The following is a 26,318-nucleotide window of genomic DNA, read 5'->3' as shown; positions in this document are numbered from 1 at the left end:
TTTGTAAATTGCCAGATCATGGATTTTAATATTGATTTGTTATTTTGATTACTGTGTCATAAGGCTTCTCCCTTTTTCTCCTGATTATCAATGAGCATTCATTGATTAAATAATAATGAAAGCTCTCCAAAAATAAAATCTTCAATATTCAAAAAGAGGGGTTCTCACACATTATGAAAAAGTAGAAAGATCAATATTGGCTTTACTCTACAGAGACTTTTCAACTTCCGTGATACGGGGGAAAAGAACCTATAGAACCTAACTGATGCTGTTCCTGTATAAAAGCTACAAATTTGTTGTCAGTATGGCTGGAGAACATAAGGGAGCCGTCAATATAAACTTTTACGAGAGTAGAGAAATCCTTTTAAAAGAATAATTTAATAAACTAGATTTAAAAATCAAAGATTTTTAGGTGCACCTGGGTGGCTCGGTTGGTTAAGCATCCAATTCTTGATTTTGGCTCAGGTCATGATCTCAGGGTCATGAGATCAAGCCCCATGCCGGGCTCCATGTTGACTGTGGAGCCTGCTTAAGATTCTCTCCTGTTCCTCCCCATGCCTTGCTTGCACATGTACACACTCTCTCTCTCTAAAAAAAAAAAAGAAAAAAGAAAGAAATATTTTTAGAAAATATGGAAATTGAAAAGATTGATATGAGATGATTCTCTTTAAGTTTCTTCCATGTTTATATCAATAGGTTAATGCAGATACCATTATTTATTAAACACACTACTAAAATTAAATATAAGATTATCCATTACATGAGTAAGTCACTAAAGCATGCCTGCCAGTGTGAACATAGCAGAAGAATATAATTCCCTTGTAGAAATCAATCAAAAACAACAAGGGGAATGAGAAACATACAAACTCTGTCTTCAACAGAACTCTTAAAGAAAACTTAAAACACCAAAACTTAATGTATGCAGAAAAGGCATCCATAAGTATGGGAATGGAGCAGGAAGGCTCTGTGTGAAAACACTGAGAGCAGGTAATGTCACTGATGATCTCAAGAAAGAATCAACCAATTTCATTTCTCCCAAGATAAAAGGCACACTCTAGGAAGCAAAACCAAAATACTTTATTTACAAGAGTGGTAATGGGAAACACCAACTGGCAGCAGGAGCTTCTCGGGGCCTACACTGGAAATCAACAGAAAAGTCTGTAGTTGAAGAGGAATCCCACAGTTTAGGATTATCAGAAAGCAGTCTCTATTTAGGATTATCAGAAAACAGTCTCTATTTTTCTATGCTTACAACTGAAAAGAGATGCTGATGTGACCATAGCCGCCTATTCCTATTTACTGGTAAAAAGTGAAAGCTAACTAAATTCACAAGCAAAACCCTTTAACTGAAAGCCTCTAACAGGGCCTGGATGTTTCCTTTATATTAATATTCTGACAAGAGATTTAACAAGAGAACATAACTCAAAGGAACCATACAGGATATATGCCAAGATGCCACAAGAATACATGAAAAAAGGCAGAGAAAAATCAAATGACAAGTAAAAATACTCAACGAAAAACTGTTCCAACAGTATAGATGAAAATTGCTTTATTATTCAAACTGAATTTTAAAAATCTTATTCAAGTAATTATTTCTACCAGTAAAATCAGAGACATAATTAGAGGTAGAAGAGCTCAGGAAAGAGATGCTAAGAAAACATAAGGAGAGCAACTCTGAACTAGCAGAGCTCAATTTAGAAAATGGAAAAAAAAATAATCACATAACATAATAGCAAAATTTAAAGAAACAGAAAAACATAGAAAGAAACACAGGGGCCATAAATGATAAAGTGAATAACATGAAATACATACAAGTAAATAATTTTAAATGATCACAAATTAAATTGTAAATCTGTGGAAATAAAGTAGAACCCAGCGTGGTATATTGTTGAAAGCATTATCATAGAAATTGACAAGTATTTAGGTTATACATGTTTCTCTGAGTAATAAGTTCATTGTATAAAGTAGATTATAATACAGAAGATGTTTTAGGTGTTTATGACCATTACCTTACATTTGTGATTGGATCTGTTTTTTTTACTCAATAATTTATTAAATACCGATACCACCTTCTGTGTGGTAGAGCCTTTAATGTAAGAGTTTCTTATAAATTTCTAGTTGAAGGCAGTGTGATCAGAAAATCTATATTTAATTTTAAAAAAAGAAAATTTATATATAATTTCTATGTTGGAAAAGTTACTGAGGTTTAAGATTAACATAGATTTAGTTTTTGTGACTGTTACTTGTGTAGTTTAAAACAAAGAGAATCTATTTTAAAATTCATTATCAATTAACATATATCATGTAACATATTACTTAAATATGTTATATTTTCATTAATATTCTTTAACTTCATCTGTCATGGATAATGAGAATAAATTAAAATCTACTGATATGTTTTTGTTTGCTTCACCATGTAATTTTTAATGGATGCTATTTTTGTGTTTTTAAAACTAAAGGATGTTATTCACAATGGATGAATGAATAAACACATTCTTTAATTTTAAAAAGCTCTACTTTTCTAAATTAATGTTTTGTACTGAATTCCAGCATGATTGAGTAACTAGTATTCAGCTAGTGCTCCTATAATAAGCCATAAAACTGAACAATATATATTAGGTAACTGATTTCAGGATTTGGACATCAAGCAATGCCAAGACCATAATCACTGAGAAAAGGGAAATTCATGACGTAGCTCCATAATTGCTCAATTCGCTGCCTTAGGACAGTCTTCCAAAGATAAAGAACTGTGCTGGGGCCCAACTACAGCACCGTTGCCCATTGAAGAGAGCTGTGCAGGGTGTGTGTGGTGGGCGTGTGCAGGGGAGAGCAACAGCTGGGTGAAGACCCTCAGCAGTCTTTGGATAAAGGATAGGCTACACATTCCTAGGGCAATACTATATGGGGCATACCAGAGAGCAGCTTCTGTGGGTTTGAGAACAGAGATACCAGAAATGAAGCAGTGGTAGAGACACTGCAGAAATAGTTCAATTATTGTGTAGTATCTACAATAATACATTGTCAACACCTAGGTGGAAAGACAAAAAAGGTCGTTCTTTAGGAGTAATACTACCACTCTACACCCCTCCAAATAAAGCATAAAGCCAAAGTTTGGAGTTTGAATCCCATCAAGTTAGAGGGGCTTAGAAAACGACTTGAATTTATAAGACCTACTGTACAAATGCATAAAACCAAGCCTACACAAGTTCAAATGTCATCAATCTGCAATCAAGTGCATGCTGAAACAAAAATTAATTCTTTAGAGGAATATGACAAAATCAAGATTCTCTACAATGTATTATTTGTGATGTCCTATTATGAGACATGAAAATAAACAGGAAAATTTTGACACATAGATAAATAAAAGGCATCCAAAATAAGCTGAACATAGGATGACCTAAATTTTAGATTCAGCAGGCAAAAATTCAAAAGTAGATATTATAAATATATTCCAAGTATTAAAAGGATGTATGTACAGGGGCTTCTGGGTGGCTCAGTCAGTTAAGCACCTATCTTCAGCTCAGGTCATGATCTCAGGGTCCTGGGATCAAGCCCCACAGCTGGCTCCCTGCTCAGCGGGGAACCTGCTTCTCCCTCTCCCTCTGGCTCTCCCACTGCTTGTGTGCTTTCTCTCTCTCATCAAATAAATAAATAAAACTTTTAAAAAATAAATAAAAGGATATATGTATAAAGAATTAAAAGAAATTGTAATTGTAAGGAATAATCAGAGAAATTTAGCAGAGAAATGGAAACTATAAGGGAATAAATTAGAATTTATAGAAAAGTAAGATGTCTGAAATTTAAAATGTCATTGGATGACCTTAAAAACAGATTGGAAATAACAGAAAAAATCAGTAGACCATTAAAAAGTACTAATTTGAAGAAGAGCAAGTTTAAAAAGCTGTAGATGAAAATGAAAGAGACCCAGGGAGTCCCACAAAGATTATATTATTAGACCTGGGAAGAAAAAGTGGACTTTTTTTTTCAAATACAACTTTAAAAGATATCAATACGTAATTACCAAAAGCACAATGAAATCCAAGGACAACAAATAGAAAGAAGGTCACATTTAGGTACATTAAAATTTAACTACTGAAAACTGAAGACAAAAATGTGGAAAATTTGAATGTAGTCAGAGATAAAAACACCTTCTATAAAAGGGGAGCTGCAAAACAAATAATGGCACACTTCTCATTAGAAACAATAAAGAATAGAACAACAACAGCAAACAAGAAACAACAAAGAACAAAAGAAAATAAAACAGCATTTTTGAAGTGCAAATATTAACCTATAAGTCTATCAATATATAGTAAAAATTTTCTTTACAAATGGAAGTGACGGGCGCCTGGGTGGCTCAGTTGGTTAAGCGACTGCCTTCGGCTCAGGTCATGATCCTGGAGTCCCTGGATCGAGTCCCGCATCGGGCTCCCTGCTCGGCAGGGAGCCTGCTTCTCCCTCTGACCCTCCCCCCTCTCATGTGCTCTCTCTCTCTCTCATTCTGTCTCAAATAAATAAATAAAATCTTTAAAAAAAAAAAAAACAAAAACAAATGGAAGTGACATAAAGACATCTGAAGATAAAAAAAAGCTGCAAAAATTTGTCTTTAGCAAACCTGCTCCACAGGAAATACCAAAAGATTTCCTTCTGGCTGAAGGGAAATAACACCAGCTGACAACACTGATCTGTTGGAAAATGGGAAAACACAAGAAATGTTTTCTAGGTGTATGTGTATATGTAAAATACAATAATAATTCGAGGCATGTCAGGGAAAAGTAATAAAATTTTATTTCTTATGGTTATGACAATTGTATCATTGGAATTTGTAAGAGTAAACTGTGATTTCTTGGTGTGAAGTAAGAAGTCTAAAATGTGAAGGGGGATGAGTGAGTGTCATCTGTGTTTTGCGAAATATGCCATGTGAAGTTACCATATTGAATCAAAATAGACTTAGATACATTAAGCATAGTTATTGTGAGCCTTAGGGAAAAGAGTTATTGTAAAGAAGCCAACAAACTGGTATACTTTGGTCCCAGAACACTAAGCTTGAAAATTCAACAGAGGGCAATGGTATAAATAAAAGGAATAAATACAAGTTTGTATTTTCTTTGATCTACTAATTTAATGTAAAACATATTCATACATAGTCAAAACAACTTGTGTTCAAAATTGCTCAAGTATTACTTGTATGAGTAAATGTTCAAAAGTGATCTCAATGTTCATCAGGAAAGGAGTGGTGCAGTATGTTGCTGTTCTGTATAGATCTGTGCAGCCATTGAAAATAAGGGCATTAGTTAAGTAATGATATAAACCAATATCAAAGATACATTGTTAAGTGAAGAAAGTAAGTTTCAGAATACTGCTTATGACAGGATACCACTTGTGTATAAGGAGAAACTGTATGTGTATGTACTTAATGCAAATGTTCATTTTGTGAGCATAATTAATGCCTTAAATATGTTTAAAAACATTAACTTTTGCTGAAGATGTGAATTGCCTTAGAATTTATAAAAATACAAGAGTAAGATATGTAACATTTAAATCTTTTTGAAAATATGACTGTCTTTTTATATTCATTTACTTAGAAGGGCTATGCATTTTTATTTACTTTTTGAGTACTAATGCATACACTGTCTTTTGTGGTACTCTGTTTTAGGTGAAAAAAAGAATAATGTAAGTTTTAAAAGTTTTTATAACATTATTAAACCATGTTGAATAATGGATAATATGATTTTTTTATTTTTTTTTAAAGATTTTATTTATTTATTTGACAGAGAGAGACACAGCGAGAGAGGGAACACAAGCGGGGGGGGGTGGGAGAGGGAGAAGCAGGCTTCCCACGGAGCAGGGAGCCCAATGTGGGGCTCGATCCCAGGACCCCGGGATCATGACCTGAGCCGAAGGCAGACGCTTAACGACTGAGCCACCCAGGCGCCCCGGATAATATGATTTTAATTATAATATAATTTATATGAGTAAATCTTTTATCTAATCATTGTCATGGATGGGAAGACCACATAAATAAGCATATTCATAGCTAAAATGAGCAAAGGAGAAACAAAATAAGAAAAACACAAGTGACAAATAGTGCTTAAGTAAGAATCAAAAGTAAAATGTTATTATAAAGTTGGCAATTAAAATATGAAATCGAATCACTTTTTACAATTTAAGGAGATTGACTCCAAATTAACTCTCACTTAGAAAATTGGATGAGGAAAAAAAAAAAAAAAGGAAGGAAGAAGAAGAAAAAGAAAACAGAAAAGAAAAGAAAAAAGAAAGAAAGAAAGAAAACTTTCAATAGGTGAACAGGTGACTGACAACTATACAAGTCCACTGGGGAGATGGCAAAAAGAGGGATGTTTGGCAACATAATTAGCTTAGTTTTTAATTACCTATTAGGTAATACATCAAGTATCTCTAGAATAGAATATATAAAGGAGAAGGTAAAAACTGACCTCACAAAATGGTCTATATGTATCATTCCAAAGTAACAAAGAATTGAGGAAAGCTATACTCCCTTTTCAAATGTTTTGAAACAGGCCATCAAAAGAGTAAGAAGAGGGGCGCTGGGTGGCTGAGTGGGTTAAGTGGCCAACTTTTATTTCAGTTCAGGTTATGATCTCAGGGTCATGAGCTCAGGGTTGTGAGATCCGGCTCCGCGCTGGGCATGAAGCCTGCTAAGATTCTCTTACCCTCTCCCACTGCCCCTCGCCCCCCCAAAAGTAACAACAGCAGGAGCAACAAACTGTAAACCCCAAATCAAACACACTGTGATATTTTTAAAATGGTAACCCTGATAATCTACTTCAAAATAAATCCCAATGACTATCCAAGAATTTTAAAACAAAGTAAAATTGTACTATATGCATAACATATCATTAAAATAATGCTATTAGGCTGGAGGACTAAAGGGTCCCCAGTGTAATTCTCAGCTGTAGGAATAATTTGAGAAAAGAGGTTAGCAGATATATTCATTCTTTTCTCTCATTACATTGGTACAGTATGGAATACGATAAATGACCTTTTAATTAGACCTAAGTCACTGGTGGAAGAGTTTTATTTTTAAACAAGGGTTCCTTTTTAAATTTGTTTCCCAAAGTCATTTTTCTGTGGATGTGACTGCAGAAATTATATATATATATATATTTTTTTTTTATTTATTTATTTATTTATTTTTAAAGATTTTATTTATTTGACAGAGAGAAACACAGTGAGAGAGAGAACACAAGCAGGGGGAGTGGGAGAGGGAGAAGCAGGCTTCCTGCTGAGCAGGGAGCCCGATGCAGGGCTCAATCCCAGAACCCTGGGATCATGACCTGAGCCAAAGGCAGATGCTTAATGACTGAGCCACCCAGGCACCTATATATATATATACATACATATATATATGAAAAAATCCTTATTATACAATCCCCAAGTTGAAGGTATTACCTGGTGATATCTTCCCCTTTAAATTGTAGTTTTAGTAGGTAATCCAGAGTTTCCCTAGATCAGCAGAGTGAAAAAATCAAATATAGAAAGTTTAAAAATAAATTATTTGAATACTAAAATATAATTCTGTGCATAATTATGTTGATGAAAATATATTATAAAAATATTATTTGGGGCATCTGAAAGATTTCTACCATATATTAGTATGTAGGTTTGGATATATACTTAACTAGATTTAGACCATCTAAGAGTCATTTTTGTCTTTTCTAAAATGAAGATGATAAATATTATATGATTGTGATAAGGAATAAATGAAATACCTATAGCAGAACTTAAGTAATTTTAAATATAACAAAGCTCTACATCAAAATTTCAAATTTTGTATCATGATACTGATTTTAAAGAAAAGATCAGTAATAATGTTAATACTTTTTGATTTCTGGAACAAAAGGAAATATACAGATTTCAAAAAATTATTCCAGAAAGACATCAGAAGCATGGTGGGTAGTTTAAATTTAGAACTTCTGTAACTGAGGGAATGAAAAACATTTTCTGTTTTTCATTATTTATTTAATGTCTTTTGTAATCACTTGGTAAAGTCCACAATTGCAGTGCTTTGATCATCTGAGGTACAGAAAGATATATCATATATTTGTTAGCAGAAAGATGCCTTAAAATATCTTGACACGTTATTGATATTGGCTTGAACCAACAACAATATATTTGAAAGAGAAAAATGTAAAGATCCAGTTCTTGTAGGAAAAAAAAGTAAGTTTAGAGAAAAATTTTAGTGTATGGGAACTTGATAGAGTATATGTAAAATAAATATATTAAGATAGAGTAAGTCAATGGTATTTCAAAATTTTTCTCCTTTCATAAAAAATATGAGAATATATCAAGCTATAATAGCACAAGTATAGTTATCAAGAATTGCAAAGCTCTTAGTATAGGTTCCTTTTAATGCAGACAATGAGACAAAAACTTGAACACCATTGTTTATTTGGCAGGTCATCCAAGAAATCAAGAGTATGAAAATAGGGAAATTGAGAACAAGATAGAGGAAAGCCACCAACCAAATTTTGAAAATGAACTTGTTACAATAATGGGCAACTAGAGGATCTTTATAATTCTTCCATCAGAGAAAGTAGAGAATGGGACATTGATCCATCCACTCCCATTACCATTGGTTGTCTCCTCTGAACTTCTGGGTTGCACTAGCATGCAGCTGGGTGGCCTTGAGCCTTTGAGAAAGCAGATCAGAGAGACCCTCCTACATTCATTTAGTGTTGGGTATTGAAAAGCGTGCCAGGAATTTCTGAACACAGCTCCACTAAATCAAGTGGGCTGAAGAGTTATGGCTGGTGCATCACTAGTGTCTACTACACTTATTTTTCTCACTACACTGTGCTGCTATTAAGTCAACACATGATTGCCATCTTAAGAGGCCACAGTATTAATGGAATTCAGTCAAAATAGAACTCATTAAAAAAAAAAAAAAGTGTCCTGGATATGGAAGATCATGGACCCAATTCTGAAAAGAATTGGTTGAAGGAAGTGCAAATGTTATGCCTAGATATGATAATACTCAGGGGAAATATGATAGAAGTCTTCAAATATTTGAAACTTTTCATGTGGAACACAGAATGCATTTTTCTTTATAGCTAAAACCATAAAGTTGAGGCATATGTGTGGACATGAAATGGAGAAAGATTAAGCTTGAAATAGGGAAGACTGCACAATGAAATCTGTGTAATAATGGACGGGGCTGCAGCCAGGGTCAATACATGTCCAATCTTAGGCGATGTTCAAAGAGATTAGATGACTGTGTACTTGTTAGAGAGGTATTAGAGCAGAATCCACTATCATATAGGTGGTTAGATAGATCTTTGGTACAGATCCCTTTTAAACATAGTATTCTATTTCTATAAATGTCAGGAAGAATTTAGGCTCATGTATCAATTTTTTTCATTAAAAATATATATTGAGAATTGTAATAGGCATTGGGTCTCCAATGGTAAACTTGTGAAAGGTACTAAAGGAGATATTCAACATGCAGTAGGTATATGTGTTGTAAGTTCTATGAAGGAAAATAACAGACAGCAGAGTAAAATAGTAACAGAACAGGTGGCCTGGATTTATTTTGAAGAGTTCAGAAAGTCCTTAAACAAGAAGCGCCAGTATTTAAACTGAGACCTTAGGGAATCCAAGGAGTCAAGCCACTAGAAGAGTAGTCCAATTCTAGGGACAAAATATCCCATAATTCAAGGTTTAGCACTGTAAGACTCTCTATAGTCATACATATTCACTGTCAACATATCTATCACCCAATCATAAAACTCTGACAAATTACTAATGGCATATACTTCGCATTTCAATATGAAACTGCACAGAGAGCTTGTATTTAATAGCAGTAAGAAATTTTCTGCATAAAATATAATGAATGATTTAAAGTAGTAAAACGGTCCTATGGAAGATTTTAGACATTCTCAAGGAAAATGATGTATTTTTATTTAAATAAAGTCTTTTGAAATATCATTAAATTTACATGTACTAATAGGTATCCTTAGAACTAAACAACAGAAAACAACAGAAAAATAAACACTTTAAAAATAAGTTCTCCTGAGAACTTATTTGTACCATTAGTGCAGTTTATTTATTTATTCATTCATTTTAGTTTTCCATGTTATTTTCCAGTACTAATACAACATTAAAAAGACTTACTCTCTAAGGAGCTTGTGCTGTTACCAGATTAACCTTTGGTCTTGGCAATTAGAATTTTGCCACATAATGAGCAAAAAATGAGTGTGCATTTTGAGGTAAAAAATTAGTCCACAAAAGCTATTTTTGTAATATTTTGTAGATAATATTTTCAAAACATGCATATGATCCACCTAGAATATAATATGTATTATTAGGAAACAATCTTGCAGCATGACAAAACTGATAATTTTCTAATACTGTATAATTTAAGAAGGTACAAATTGTCTCAGGAAATAATCAAGCTCATTATTAGCATGTACACTGAATGTGTCACATATTCATTTATCTACTTTGGGATAAAAATTCCCTTTTAGTCTTTCATACTTGCACATGAAGTATAACCGTTCTATGGAAATGCAGACTTATTGCTTATGAAAGTATATGAAGATATTTAAGGGCTTACGATTCGGTATGGCAGGATATATTTTTCTCATTCTAATGGAAATTGGGAAAGCTGAATGGTTCACTCATTAGGCAAAATGATACTATTTTTTTTCAATGGCATAACAACCATATATTTAAGTATTAATGATTCACAAATAAACTTCTGGTTTTCTTTGGAGAAATGTCTCAAACTATGAATCACTTTTCTTTCAATTTTTATTTACCTCCTAGTAATTACTAATGTAAGAGCTCTATATGATTTCCTATAAACATTTTACTATGAAATAAATTATACTATAGAAAAATATATATTATTAAGTATTTTGAGAAGTTTCCAGTTTTAGAATTGACTAAACACAAAAAATTTATTTATGAACTAATACTATAAGAATTATCAAATAGCACAAATCAAGTTCTGAAAAATATTTTTAGACAAGTTTATCTATGTTTTCTGAAGCACTTTTGCAATCTTCTGTTCATTTTAATCCTTCAGAGTGTTTTTCCATGCCAACCACAGTACTTTTCTAGTCAGATTTCTAAAACTCAATGCTCATTTTTCTATTAGTTCCTGGGTTGTTTCTATTACTGGGATACTATTCACATTACATATTAAATACATTTAAAACAAATTTCAAATTCCTCTTCTTTATAAGAACTTGCCAGGTAAGCTCACACCTATAATTGTTAAATATATATTTAGTTGTTTCTATGTCCTTTGCTTTCGTTAGTAATATATCTCATTTTAAACATCCATAGGGATAATTTTTTACTTGCACACTGTTGCCAATTTACTGCAACTGAAATCTGAAATCACTGAAATTGGTTTCTGTTTTCCCATGTGTAAAATGGGAAAGCTTGGAGATTATATTTGAATATGCTAAAACATATGTTTAAAACACTGCTCATGTTGTGCACTCCCTCTATTACAGAAGTAAATGCTAATACTTGTCTTGATAAAACATAATTATATAATTTATCCCAATTGTTTCATTAAACTAAAACCAGACAGAAAAATATTACAAAGTAGTGGAAGGTATTATATAAATGCCAACCAGTCTTGTGAACTCCCTTAAGTGACACACTTCCACAGATAGAACATAAGAATAGAACTTAAATCCTACTGGAGGCTGTATTAAAGGGGAGAATTTCAGGGCACCTGGGTGGCTCAGTCATTAAGCGTCTGCCTTTGGCTCAGGTCATGATCACAGAGTCCTGGGATCGAGTCCCACATCGGGCTCCCTGCTCAGCAGGAGGCCTGTCTCTCCCCTCTCCCACTCCCCCTACTTGTGTTCCCTCTCTTGCTGTCTCTCTTGCTGTCAAATAAATATTTTTAAAAAAATTAAAAAATAAAGGGGAGAATTTCAAGTGCAGAAGCTAAGATTGTGTTTAGAAAGAAAATCAAGGTAAACACATTTACATGTTTTCTTTATAGCTTCAATATCTATAGGCTCCTTAAACTACTTATGACTGAAAACAAATCATTCCTCATTTTGACAAGGTGGGTGATTGCAAAGTTGAATTATTAGCCTCTTTAATTGTCAGAAAAGTATTTTATTGGCAAAATACAAGATTTCATTTAGATCTAATTTTGTATAAAGATTTATCTAAAATTAAAACAAATTAAAAAATAAGTAAAATTAAATCAAATTATATTTCTTAGAACACTCTGCCATTAGCCTCATCTTGAAAAACAGCAAAGATGTGGAATATCCATTTAATCCTTTTAGAAAACATTTGTGTATATTTTCATAATTTTATTTCAGTGTTCCACAGGTATGTCCCTGTATCATGATATTTGAAATTATGAAAAATTCCATATTTTTTATTTACTTTATTATTTACTTTTATTATTTACTTTATTATTTACTCCTTTTTTTCAGTCTCCCAAAAAATTTAAGAAAAATAAATCAAATTTCAGAAATTTAAGAAAAATAAATCTAATTTTCAGGTTTAGTTTCACTGATGAGTTAGAAACATATAATGAACGAGTATTTTTTCTCTTGGGACTATTTAGCTTTTTATGGTTCATGTAAGATCTGCCTTAAAAGCCTTTGACACAGGCATGGTAAAAATATGAAGTTGAAATTACCATCTGTTGAAAGCCACTCATGGTCTTCTATCTATAAAGGAAGTTGATAATTTAAGTGATTTTTTTCCCCTGACATAATTATTGTCTGGTTCAGCAAAAGGTGGATATTTATTTATAGACTTAGATATATTATGACAACAGTAATTCAGCCTTTTCCAAATACAAATGCAATGCTGGGACTGAACCCAATCATACCAGTGAATATAAAGGCAGAATTAGCTACAAAATTAATTTACCAACAGCTATTCACAATTTCACATATTTTTATAAAAATTCAGTAATATTTTGTGCAACATGAAAGAAGGAAATTGATAATTTGTAAGGGTAGGATTAAACTTCAGAATTATAAAACACAAACACATGTGTACATACCTTCGAATGCACTAAGATCTTGTTTCATTTGTAATAATTCACCTTTTAGTTTTATTCTTTTTATTTTTTTTTAATTCATTTGTTTCTAAAAAGGTACCTTAAGGATCTGGTTTCCTTTAACAAAAAAAAAAAACAAACAAACCTCTATCTCTTACTTTGCAATCAACTGTTATGTGCATGCAGTACAGACTTATGTTATTCAATGTAGAAGCTATTCATATCAGTTTAAATTGTTTATATTTTCAAATTTAAACTTTATATACCTACACATTTGCATTTAGTGTTAATTTCAATACAATCTTCAAATTTTAATTTAAAACGAATATAAGCTGTATTTTATTTTGTTTTTGTTTAGACATAGATTAATGACTTCAATTAAGTATGTACATTTAAAAAAGGATTGTGGATTTTAAATATCACATTTATGCTAATTTTGCTTTATTTTTGATATTTAAAAAATACAAAAAATTTCAAGAATAACAATGAGAAATATTCCAAATTCTAGATATTGATTTATTTCAGTTTTTATTAATATGTTTATTTCAATTTTTACCAGGTATATAATTTCACAAAACTACATAATTAATAACTGATTATCCATTAACTACAACTATAAAAATAAAGTTGAATTCTCCTGTAATCATTCTATCTCACTCCTTAGAAATAAATAAAATAATTTTTCTGGGGTATATGTTTTTAGCTTATTTTATTCTTTTGTAAAGTCTGTTTTACGAAGAATTTTTCTGGTGATATGCAAATTTCTTTAACTGGCATCATGCAGAAAAAAAATTCTGTAACATTCTACTCAAAATCATATTATATACCCCTTGAATTCTACATAATAACATAGATGTATCTAATTTATCCCAAATTATTATCTCAATGTTTGAGGTCTTTTTACTCTCCTTTTTAAAATGATTTTAAAATAAGAGAAAAAAATTGTTTTACTTCTTTATAGGTTATAAAATCTTGTATGTGTCATTTTCTTGTATGAAATAGAAGCAATGGTGCTATTCATCTCAAGAAGACTGCTCAGGAATGTTCTACTTTTACATCAGAAATTAATATACATATTTATAAGAAAATGTATAGGATTTCTCCCTTTTTAAAATTAATATGGGGTCTTAAAACTATGTGTATATTACATGAATGGCCATGTTGAAAGAAATTACTAAGAAAAATATTGATGAAAATTAACACTTAGTTGACAAAACCAAATTTTTTTATTATTTGGGACTTTTTCTCTCCATGAGAAAAAGAGAGGCAGAGAAATACATATAAGTTTCTCTAAAATACAGATTTGCAATTTTACAATTTGCAAATTTACAATTTGCAAACAGTTATCAATAGGATATAAGTGAGGCCATCTCAAGCACTTAATATATTTACACAAAAGGAAATTATAGGTCACTTTTTTTTTTAAAGATTTTTTTTTTTTATTCATTCAAGACACAGACATACAGAGAGAGAGAGAACATGAGTAGGGGGAGAAGCAGAGGCAGAGAGAGAAGCAGGCCCCCCACTGAGCAGGGAGCCCAATGTGGGGCTCGATCCCAGGACCCCGGGATCATGACCTGAGCCAAAGGCAGACGCTTAACCATCTGAACCACCCAGGCGCCCCTATAGGTCACTTTTTATAACTAAAAAAATGTAACAAAAAAAAAAGGCAATCTTTAAGAAATCTGACAAAAGGGATTCAAAGGCTTTCAAAATGATCACAGAAAGTGTAAAAATACTTTTGGACCATGGGAAGAATTCCATATACAAACTGGATTCAATTAGACAAAAGAAATAATTGTATTTATAAAGACTATTTTATAGCAACCTTACTAAAACATGAAGAATAACTGACCAATGTAAAAATAAAGAGAAAGGCAACCTCAGGACATAGGGATAAACAACAGTTTCAGGAACTCAGTCTTTCTGTGAAGGAGGTCTATTAGCTAGCTATTCATCATGACTGTGGCCCAAGGAACAGACTTTTCGTTAAACACACACCTAGGGGCTGACTGTATATAATCCTTTCTAGAGACCTCAGAGAGTGGGTACTAACTTTGTGCTCAACCTCTGTCATGCTCCTGGAAGGGAGCTCTACATCTTTCTGGTGTCTGGATTTTGCACCTGATGCCCAGGGGTTGTCCCTTGATTGCTTGGCTCTGATGGTCAGAGGGGCTTGTATTCCTGGGTCCTGCAGGACTGAAGCAATCAGAGGGACAGTTCTTGGCAGGATACTACTCCCTGAGTAATGCACAAATAGAGGATTGAGACACACCCCTTAGTCTTTCTGCGATGAGGGTCACTTTACTTGTCCTGGAGCTTTGGACTGAGGGGCAGGCTTCAGGTTTGGCACATATTTAGGGGAATGGAACTGCTCTCAAAAAACATAGGCAATAGACACCGTCATGGATCTTTCCTTCTGCCTTGCTTCAGCTTGCCAGTATCTCTGAAAAAGGAGCTTATACACTTGTCTAGAGCCATGATTTTTCTAATTACCATCCAGGGGACACCTCCAGATCACCTGGCTGTGGTACCCAATGGGGTTTATGCATGTGGTCCCTCAAGGCTGTATATATTTGCATACTTTTAAAAGTTGTTGCCTGAGAACCTGTCTAGTCAGCCTGAATCTAGATGCTAAGACCCTTTCCTTTGGGACACTGACAGATGTTAGCACATCCTCAAATACTGGGAGCTACTAAAAATATAATAGGCTGCTGAACAAGCACAGAAGTTTGAGAGACAACCAAGAGCTGAGGCAGGGATGAATGAAAAGGTCCATCTCCTACACAAGGCCACTCCTTTGAAACTGGGGGAGGTGGTTGTTTCACCTACTATATAGAAACCAACACAGAGAGTCAAGCAAAATGTAGACAGAGGAATATATTCCAAATGAAAAAAAAAAAAAAAGATAAAACCTCAGGAAAAGACCCTTCACGAAACAGAGATAAGTAACTTACCTGATAAAGAATTCAAAGTAATGGTCATAAAGACTCTCACTAAGCTGGGGAGAAGAATGGATGTATACAGTGAAGACGTCAATAAGAAATGGAAAATATAAGTACCAAATAGAACTCACAGAGTTGAAGAATGCAATAACTGAACTGAAAAAATACACTAGAAGGGTTCAGTAGGTGACTAGATGAAGAAGAAAAAAGAATCAGTCAACTCAAAGACAAGACAGTGGAACTCACCCAATCAGAAAAGCAAAAATGAACAAACAAGAGAAAGAAAGAAAGAAAGAGAAATAAATAAATAAATAAATAAATAAATAAATAAATAAATGTAGGTAGCTTAAGGGACTTTTAAGGTTACATCAAAGTAAAGGTAGTAGATTGATGACTTATACAGCTAGTATCAACTTAAAATAAACAAAATAAAATTAACTTAAAAATGTTATAAGTTGTTATATGTAAGTCTCATGGTAACCACAAAGCAAAACCTATAGTAAATACACAAAAGATAAACAGAAAGGAATATAACCATACCACTAAAAGATGTCATCAAACCACAAAGGAAGAGAGTAAAAGAAGAAGAAAGAAACATAGAGGAACTACAAAAGCAGTTAGAAAACAATTAGCAAAACGGCAATAAGCACATACCTATCATTAATTACTTTAAATGTATTTGGGCTAAATTCTCTGATGAAAAGACAGAGTGGCTGAATGGATTAAAAAAAGACTCATTTATATGCTGCCTTTAAACCACACACTTTAGATGCAAGGATATACACAGACTGAAAATGAGGGGATGGAAAGAGATATTTCATAGAGATGGAAACCAAATAAAAGCTGGAGTGGCTAAACCTATATTAGACAAAACAAGCTTTAAAAGAAAACAAGGGTATCACATGATGATAAAAGGTCAATCCAACAAGAGGATATAACGTTTGTTATATCAATGTATAATATTTATACACTGAACATATGAGTACCCAAATGAATAAAGCAAATATTAAAAGACCTAATAAAGAAATGGACAGCAATACAATAATAGGGGACTTTAGTAACTACTTATATCAATGAATAGATCATCCAGACAGAAATTCAGTAAGAAAACATCAGCCTTAAATGACATGTTAGACCACATGAACTTAACAGATATTTATAAAACATTCCATCCAAAAATATATAATACATATTCTCAACTGTACATGAAACATTTTCCAAGGTAGATCATATATTAGGCCACAAAACAAGCTGTAATAAATTTAAGAGGATTGAAATTATATCAAGCATCTTTTTCTAAGCACAATGATGTAAACTAGGAATTAATTATAAGAAGAAAATTGGACAATTCACAAATATGTGAAGATTAAACAGCATTCTACTGAATAACCAATGGATCAAAGTAGAAATCAAAAGAGAAATAAAAAAGTACTTCGAGATAAACAAAAACAGAAATGTAACATACCAAAATTTATGGGATGCAGCAAAAGCTGTTCTAAGAGAAAAGTTTATAGAATGATAAATGCCTTCCTCAAGAAACAAGAAAATTCTCAAATAAACAACCTAACTTTACACCTCAAGGAGTTAGAAAAAGAGGAGCAAATGAAGCTCGAAGTTAGTAGAAATTTTAAAAAATGTATTAAAGCAGAAATAGATGAAATAGAGATTAAAAAGATAAGAGAAAAGATCAATGAATAAGAGCAGATTCCTTTTTTTTTTTTTTTTTAAGATTTATTCATTTATTTTTGAGGGGGTGGAGGGACAGAGGAAGAGGGAGAAAGAATCCCAAGCAGCTATGCAGAGCACAGAGCCTGATGCAGGGCTCGATCTCAGGACCCTGAAATCAGCGGCTGAGCCAAATCGAGAGCTGGACCCTTAACCAGCTGTGCCACCCACGCGCCCCCTTGCTGGTTCTTTGAAAACACAAACAAAATTGACAAATTTTTAGCTAGACTCACCAAAAAAAAAGAGACCGGACTCAAGTAAAAAGCTAACAAGACTAAATTATGATGAAATCTGAACAGACTGATTACTAGCAAAGAGACTTGAATCAGTCATCAAAAATTTTCCATCAAAAAAAAGTCAAAAACCAGATGGCTTCCCTGGTGAATTTTATCGAACATTCCAAGAAGAATTAATATGAATCCTTCTCAAACTCTTCCAAAAAGGGGGAAGACAGGGAAACTCTTCCAAACACATTTTACAAGTCCTGCATTACCCTGATACAAACCAGACAAGGATGCCACACACACAAAAATATTATAGGACAATATTCCTAATTAACATAAATGCAAAAATCCTTAGCAAAATATTAACAAACCCAATTCAACAATACTTTAAAATGATCACACACCATGATCAAGTGATTCCAGGGACTGAACACCTGCAAATTAATGTGATACACCACATTAAAAAAATGAAGGTTAAAGATCATATGGTCATCTCAACAGATGCGGAAAAAGAATTTGAGAAAATCCAACATCCATTTATTATCAAAACTCTCAACAAAGCAAGTGTAGTGGAAACTTAACAAAGGCTATATATGACAAACCCACACCTAATATCATATTCCAAGGTGAAAGGCATAAAACTTTAAGATCAGGAACAAGACAACGATGTCCACTCTTACCGCTTTTATTCAACATGATATTGGAAGTCTAGCCAGAACAGCTAGGCATGAAAATGAAATACAAGTTGTCTAAATTGGAAAGAAAGAATTAAAACTATCATTATTTGTGATAACATAATATTATATAGAAAACTGTAAAGACTCCATCCAAACACTGGTAGAACTAACAAACGAATTCAGTAAATTTGCAGGATACAAAATCAGTACATAAAAATACTGTTGAATCTCAGATCTGTACCTCTGAAACAAATAATGCAATATATGTTAAGAAAGAAAAAAAGAAGAAGAAGAATGTAGCAGGAGGGGAAGAATGAAGGGGGGGAAATCGGAGGGGGAGAAGAACCATGAGAGACGATGGACTCTGAAAAACAAACTGAGGGTTCTAGAGGGGAGGGGGTTGGGAGGATGGGTTAGCCTGGTGATGGGTATTGAGGAGGGCACGTTCTGCATGGAGCACTGGGTGTTATGCACAATGAATCATGGAACACTATATCTAAAACTAATGATGTAATGCATGGGGATTAACATAACAATAAAAAAAATTAAAAAAAAATACGTTGCATTTCTTTACAGTAATAATGAAATTCAGGAAAAGTAATTAAGAAAACAATCCCATTTACAATTTTATTAAAAAGTAAAATACCTAAGAATAAATTTAACCAAGGAGGTAAAAGATCTATATATTGAAAACTAAAAGCAAAACAAAAAACACATTAGTAAAGAAATTGAAGACAGAAATAAATAAAAATATACTCCATGCTCATGGATTGGAAAAATTAATATTGTTAAAATGTCCATACTACCCAAAGTAATATAAAATTTCAATTGAATCCCCATCAAAATTCCAATGGTATTTTTCACAGAAATAGAACAAACAATTTTAAAATTTGTATGGAACCACAAAAGACCCCCAATAGCCAAAGCAATCTTGAAAAAGAACAAAGCTGGAGGCATCACACTCCCTGATTTCAAACTATATTATAAAGGTATAGTAATGAAAACAGTATGGTATTGGCATAAAAACAGACACATAGATCAAAGTAACAGAATAGACAGTCCAGCAAAAAAATCCAAACATATATGATCAATTAATTTACGACAAAGGAGTCAAAAATGCACAATGGAGAAAGGACAGTCTTTTCAATAAATGGTGTTGGGAAAACTGGACAGCTACATGCAAAAAACAAAACAAAACAATAAACACTGGTCCCCTATCTAACATCACACATAAAAATTAACTCAAAATGGATTAAAGATTTGAACCTAAGACCTTAACCATAAAACTCCCAGAAGAAAACATAGGTGGTAGGTGGTAATCTCCTTGACATTGGTCTTGGCAATGATTTTTTGAATCTGACACCAAAAGCAAAAATAAACACATGGTATTACATCAATCTGACAAGCTTCTGTACAGCAAAGGAAACCATCAACAAAGTGAAAAGGCAACTTACTGAATGGGAGAAAATAATTTCAAATCATTTATCTGATAAAGGCTAATATAGAGCCAAAATATACAAAGAAGTCATACAACTCAATAGTAAATAAAACAATCTGATTAAAAAATGGGCAGATGATCTGAATACACATTTTTCCAAAGAAGACATACAGATCACCAATAGGTATACGAAAAGATACTGAATATATCTAATCACCAGGGAAATGCAAATCAAAACCACAATGAGGTATCATCTCACTTAGAATGACCATTATCAAAAGACAAAAACATGCCAGCAAGGATGTCAAGAAAAGGGAACCCTTTTGCATTTTGGTGGGACTGTAAATTGGTGCAGCCACTATGGAAAACAGTATGGAATATCCTTACAAATTTAAAATGGAACTACCATATGATACAGCAATTACACTACTGGATATTTATCTGATGAAAACAAAAACACTAATTTGAAATAATATGTGCATCCCCATGTTCATTTCAGTATTATTTATAATAGCCAAGATATAGAAACCACGTAAGAGTCCACAGGTGGGTGAATGGATAAAGAAAAAACAATGGAATGTTATTTGGCTATAATAAAGAGTGAAATCTTGTCATTTGTGACAACTTGGGTGGACCTTGAGGGAATTATACTAAGAGATATAAGTCAGAGAAAGACAAATAGCATATGATCTCTCCTATATGTAGAATCTAAAACAAAAATAAAGACAAACAAAAAAACCCAAGCTCATAAAAACGGAGAACAGATTGGTGGTTGCCAGAAGTTGGCTACGCGTAGGGGGTGGGAAAAATGGTGAACTGTTTTTGTTTTGTTTTGTTTTAGTTTCAATAAATTGAATAAAGTATGAGAACTGCAAACCAAGTGATCATGCTGTTAATGCTACTTAATCAAAGTGTGTATTAATAACTTCAGATATGGCTTAAAAAGAAACACAAATCCTGCTGTTGTAGAATTAAGCAAAGGTCCTTAATGTGAACAGTCACATTCCAGTTCATGATGAGGACTGAAAGGAGAGTGTAAGACACTAATAAAAGCAGTTCTCAGAGCTTGCAAACATCAAGTGCAGACAAAAGGAAAAACTGAACTGTAGTATCAGACAGCACATTTAGGTATAATTAGTGAGGTTACTGTTGAAACAGAAAACAAAAACAACAATCAAAGCAAAACAAAACATCCAGTTGGAAACCTGATCAGTTCCTTGTAATTTCATTTTTCCATATGGGAAGAGTAGAATTAAAAAATAAAACTATGCTGCAAAATGACCTCATTCATTATTGTTATATTACATCATTAAAGAGTATAGGGCATATTGGTATTTTAAAAAGAAACATTGCCCAAATGACTTAGGGAAGGACTAAGCCCTGCCATTTCTCATGCCCCACCCTCTGTCCATTCACCCTGGGGAATGTGTGGTTAAGAAAGTGAAAGGCGTGATTAGCACCAATATTGTTGGACATCAAATTAATTGAAGAGGATTTAAGGATATAATCCAAAATAGGGAAGAATTTAAATTCTCCTTTAGAGTAAATAAAGACAAGTAATTCAGGGCCAGATGGAGTGGTCTTGGTGTGAACCAATCTCTCATATAGAACATATGGGAATCCTTGGTAATTTGGCCAAAAAGGTCTCATACTTTCACAAGACATTGAAGAGCAAAGTTAGCTAAATTGGGAAACATAAAGCCTGTTGGATGTGTGAGTGAGCGCCTTTGTGTGAGTCTGTGTGTAAATGGGTCAGTATGTCTTTCTTTCAACTTTCCTTCTCCCATATGGTCTAGATAAAATTATCAAATACTTTACATAAAGAGCTTCTTTTTAGGTTTTTGTGTATGCTTCATGCGTTAAGAAATGCTAGTCAAGGCAGGAACCAGAAGAGGGAAAAGTAGAGCCTCTTCTGATCAAAGGCAGACGTGCGTGTGGGTGACAGGTAGCTTGTTGAGGATATAAAAATGCAGAGATATTAAGATGGATTCTCCTCACTTTTTTTTTACATCCTGCCATCACCATATATCTAAAAGAGAGTTACAGCAAATATAGGAACCAAACCGCTCAAACTGCAGATACAATAGCAGGACTTTTGCTAGTTGCTCAAGAAATGGCACATATGTAGAGGATACATCTTCAGTAACTATATTAATTTTCTTGGGAGTATGAAAGACATTTAAATTTGTGTGGTTGTAAGTAATCTGGATCATTAGTAAAATGCATGTTTTTGGAAAGAGTGTAATTCAGTATATGCTGTTACCTCAATCAAACAACTTAAGGTAGTAAGCTACTAACAGGCTGAGGGTTTACCTGTATAGGGACCCCATGCAATCCATGTCAATGAGATGCAAAGACTTGACCTCTAGTTTTTATGATTTAAAGCACTCATAATTAAAAAAAAAAAAAAAGCACTCATAATTGTTGTTACTCAATATATAAAAACAGATTGCTAGGATAGCTTTAAAGATAGGTAAATGGCCTCAAGTCAAGAGTACACAGAGAAAATTTAAGAAATTGACATAAAAAAAATCTACTAGTGATTCTCCGATCTACTGGAATTTAAGAACCATAGATCTTTTGGGAAAATTCCACATATATCAATAGTGCTTTAATCAGACTCTGTTTCTGTTGTGATGACAAAGGAGCTCTATAATAATACAGAGATGCTAGATTATGAGGTATATATTAGGAAACTGAGCCAATCTTTCCAAATATGTGCAAGATCCTGCCAATCTGACATGATTTTAAACAAGATAATCCTTCCCTACCCATTTTTAATGATCCACTTTGGAGATTTTCTTCTGAATCTTCAAAATATTTTTAAGTGGAGAAATTTTTTCATCTTTTAGATACGAATCCTTGAAATAGATATATTTTATTTAAAACAGTGTTTACCCTGGTGATGGGTATTAAAGAGGGCATGTTCTGCATGGAGCACTGTGTGTTATACGCAAACAATGAATCATGGAACACTACATCAAAAACTAATGATGTATGGTGATTAACATAACATAATAAAAAATAAATAAAACAGTGTTTCGTAAATAAATATATCAACTTAATACCTATTGAGGTAAGATGAGTTGATCAAGTGTTGAGAACAACTTCTTCCTTGAGTTCATAAATAGGTTCTGAAAACAATTCTGCAAAAATGTTTGGAAAATATTTTGAAAAATGGTAACATAAATGTGGCAAAGTAAATAGTCTCCTACTTCTTCAAAGGAAAACACTTATGGTTTGGTATGTTTTTATCACTCTAATGTTTCTTTCCTCAGAGGCTAGGGAATGCAAATACCTCATGAATGGGCATTCTGTTTTTTGTTTATTATTTTCCCTCCTCTTTTGGTTAAGGGCTTTAAGGGTCATTAGGACTTTAAAACAGCTATAGATTTGAAGATAGTTCCATTTTTTATTTTTAGCCTGTATCTGTGTCAGGCTCTATGTTATTTGTTCTTAATTCCTTCCCTATGATGGCTCCCCCATCCACTCCAGGCAGTTTTTATCCTATCTTCCTTAGTCTTCTCCCTAATTTCGGTAAATGTACCAGTTACAGGACATCACATGGTTTTATAATGTTTTACGTATCTCTTCTCTTTATGGATGGGATTACTCTAGGGGCATAAGTAATAACCTATTCAACTTCTTATTCCGAGATCTTACTTTATGATGGGTAGAGAGTAGATATTCTTACTTTGGGGAGGGGGTTTGAATTTACTTCAATTATAATGGAACAGATAGAAATGAGATTATCAAGCATGTGGTAAAAGGAAAAGCGGGGGGGGTGGTGGATTTTCTTCACAGAAAATTAGAGTTAATAAGTTTAAAATAACAAGGTCTTTATAGCTTAAAGTTCCAAGGTAAAAAAGGAGAAAATATAAAAATCTCTCCATGAAATGACTGAAAAATATCTTCTTGATAAATGAAGAAAACAGGAATTCAAAAGGAAAAAAAATGCCCTGAAAACCAATGTCAGGAGTTTATAAATCAATCAATCAATCAATCAATCTGTCAAGCTACTTTGACATTTGTAAATTTGAGCACAATAGCACAGTTGGAAATGAGAGAAGCAAATTACGTAGAAATGTGTACTCTGCAAGGAAAATATCAGTGAGTTGAAACTAAGAGGTTTATTTCAAAGAAGTTGGTCATGTAGCAGGTATAGTTTAGAAAATAGACTCAATTGTTACCTTGCCAAATAGGCTGAAAGAACTTCTATTACTTGCAAAAGTAAAAGTGTTTTCCTAAACTGGGTATCAATTGTGTGCTAGACAAGCATGGATGAATGTTTGAAGTTTTTTGATTGGGGAAAGAATGAAAGAAGAGATGGAAAGTAGCTTGTGTTTTATTACTGTGATTTGTAGGTGGTAAAGAAACATAAAAATGTGAAGTATCATTTTAAAAGGTTTATTCTAAAGGATTTTTAAATTCATGTTGTCAAGAACAGAGACAGCAATGGAAGTGGTGGAGTTTGGGTAAGTGAGTTTAGTTCGGAGTTCTGTTTGCTCTCTTCAATAAAATGACTGGTTCATCAAAGTCAGGATAAGAAGTAGCTCATTGATGATAAATGTCAAGGGAATCTCTATAGTATTTATGGGACATACTGGAAGTTTAAAAAATGCAAGGTGTTTGACTATTATCTATTATATTCCATAAAAATGTAAAAATATTCTTAAGTACATGAAGAATAAATGTCAGAGAATAAGGAATCAAGACCAACAAAAAGAAGGCACATAAGTAAACTAAAGAAGATATAAACTAAATAAAATATAAAATATAAATATGTAAATATACACACACAAAAAAAGGATTCCAGGAAGATGACAACGTCATTACATCTGGTTCATTTTCACTTCCAATTCCTGGGTTATCTCTCCAGAGCCAATCAGCGTCTGGGTCCAACACACAAGTGAAATCTCAGATTCTGCTGGAAACCTGGAGAAAGCTGGTGCATATTACTTTCCTCTGTTACATGAGAGCCTGTGATCCCATGGCTGACAATCCTGTGTTGAGCATCAGAATAAAGTGGACCTTGGTTCAAATCTGGCCAAGATCTATGGATGCCCCAGGAGAAGGGTACAATAATTGTGCATGAAGCTTCCTGAACACCCTCAGCTGAAGTAGAATCAGAGATATTGGCTGAATCCTTTCCAAACCTCTAACTAGAAAAATATGAAGGGACCAAAGCTCAGCTGACTTTTGCTCTGACAGGAAACTGCCATTCCACCAAATACAAGAATGGACTCCTCTTTGAGATACCTGCATCAATAGTGTTCATAGTCCCACATGGGATGATGACTTTGTGTGGAAGATTTAAATAATCCATGACTTGGAGGTAAAAGTATCCACAGCAATTGACTTAGGAAATGAAGAATCTATAGTGATACCTTAAACTATATTACAAAAATTGTTATATATAAAAGAGTGATAGTTGATAATATCTTTATATACATAGTTGTAAAAATGTTCTTTCAGTGTTTATAAAATTAAAACAAATCTAATGAATGGGAGCATTGTGTTGTAATTTTATGAGTAGTGTTTTATTCTTTTCTAGAGTACTTAAAATCATGGTGGGTCTTACAACTGATAATACAATAAAATGTTATATACTGTTAGATAATGAGATAGTATGGGGATGTATTGCATAAGTAGTTCATAAAGATTTTTGAAATAGAAAAGTAATAATGTAAGGAAAATCCTAATAATGCATTGGAAGCAAAGTGCTTATTTATATTAGAAAACACAAGAAATTGTATGTATAGAGGAAAAGGAAAAGAGTTCCAAACGTTTCATTTTCTAATAGTGGGAGAGAAAACAGTCCAGGATTTTAAGTATCCAAATGTCTTATTATATTTGAGAGAGAGGAAAAAAACAAACAAACAAAAAACAGAGGTATGCCAGAGCAACTTAAGTGAGATAAAATATTTCTGATTTTTATATAAGTTTTTTTTTTCCTCATGAGTTCTGAAGAAAGGGAGACAGTCATTAACTAACTGCATAAATACAATAGGTGACCCAAGGTAAGTTTAGGACCAAGGTACTAAAATGGCATTTTGTTCATACTAACAAAAGAAAACAACAAGAAATGATGAATTAACAACATTGAATAAGTATTAAGTGGTAAGGAACATTGCAAGAATAAAGTCAGTCATATTAATTGCTGTAACACATTAAGAGTAGTATGCATTTTTTTTTTTTTAAAGATTTTATTTATTTATTTGACAGAGAGAGAGAGAGAGGCAGCGAGAGAGGGAACACTAGCTGGGGGAGTGGGAGAGG

The 26,318-nt window shown here is 33.0% G+C and overlaps 1 long non-coding RNA gene across 1 annotated transcript in view; it reads right to left on the bottom strand.

The window, feature by feature from the left end:
• Positions 1 to 359: 359 nt before the first annotated feature.
• LOC118535694 (uncharacterized) overlaps positions 360 to 26,318 on the bottom strand; it is a 35,205-nt gene continuing 9,246 nt past the window's right edge. The window contains exon 2 of the long non-coding RNA XR_004917305.2: positions 360 to 588. This is a non-coding gene — a long non-coding RNA (uncharacterized LOC118535694). The remainder of the gene's footprint in view (positions 589 to 26,318) is intronic.

This window comes from Halichoerus grypus, chromosome 2 (assembly GCF_964656455.1).
Source record: "Halichoerus grypus chromosome 2, mHalGry1.hap1.1, whole genome shotgun sequence".
In the NCBI taxonomy this organism is placed as follows: domain Eukaryota; kingdom Metazoa; phylum Chordata; class Mammalia; order Carnivora; family Phocidae; genus Halichoerus; species Halichoerus grypus.
This window is presented reverse-complemented; position numbering and strand designations above follow the sequence as displayed.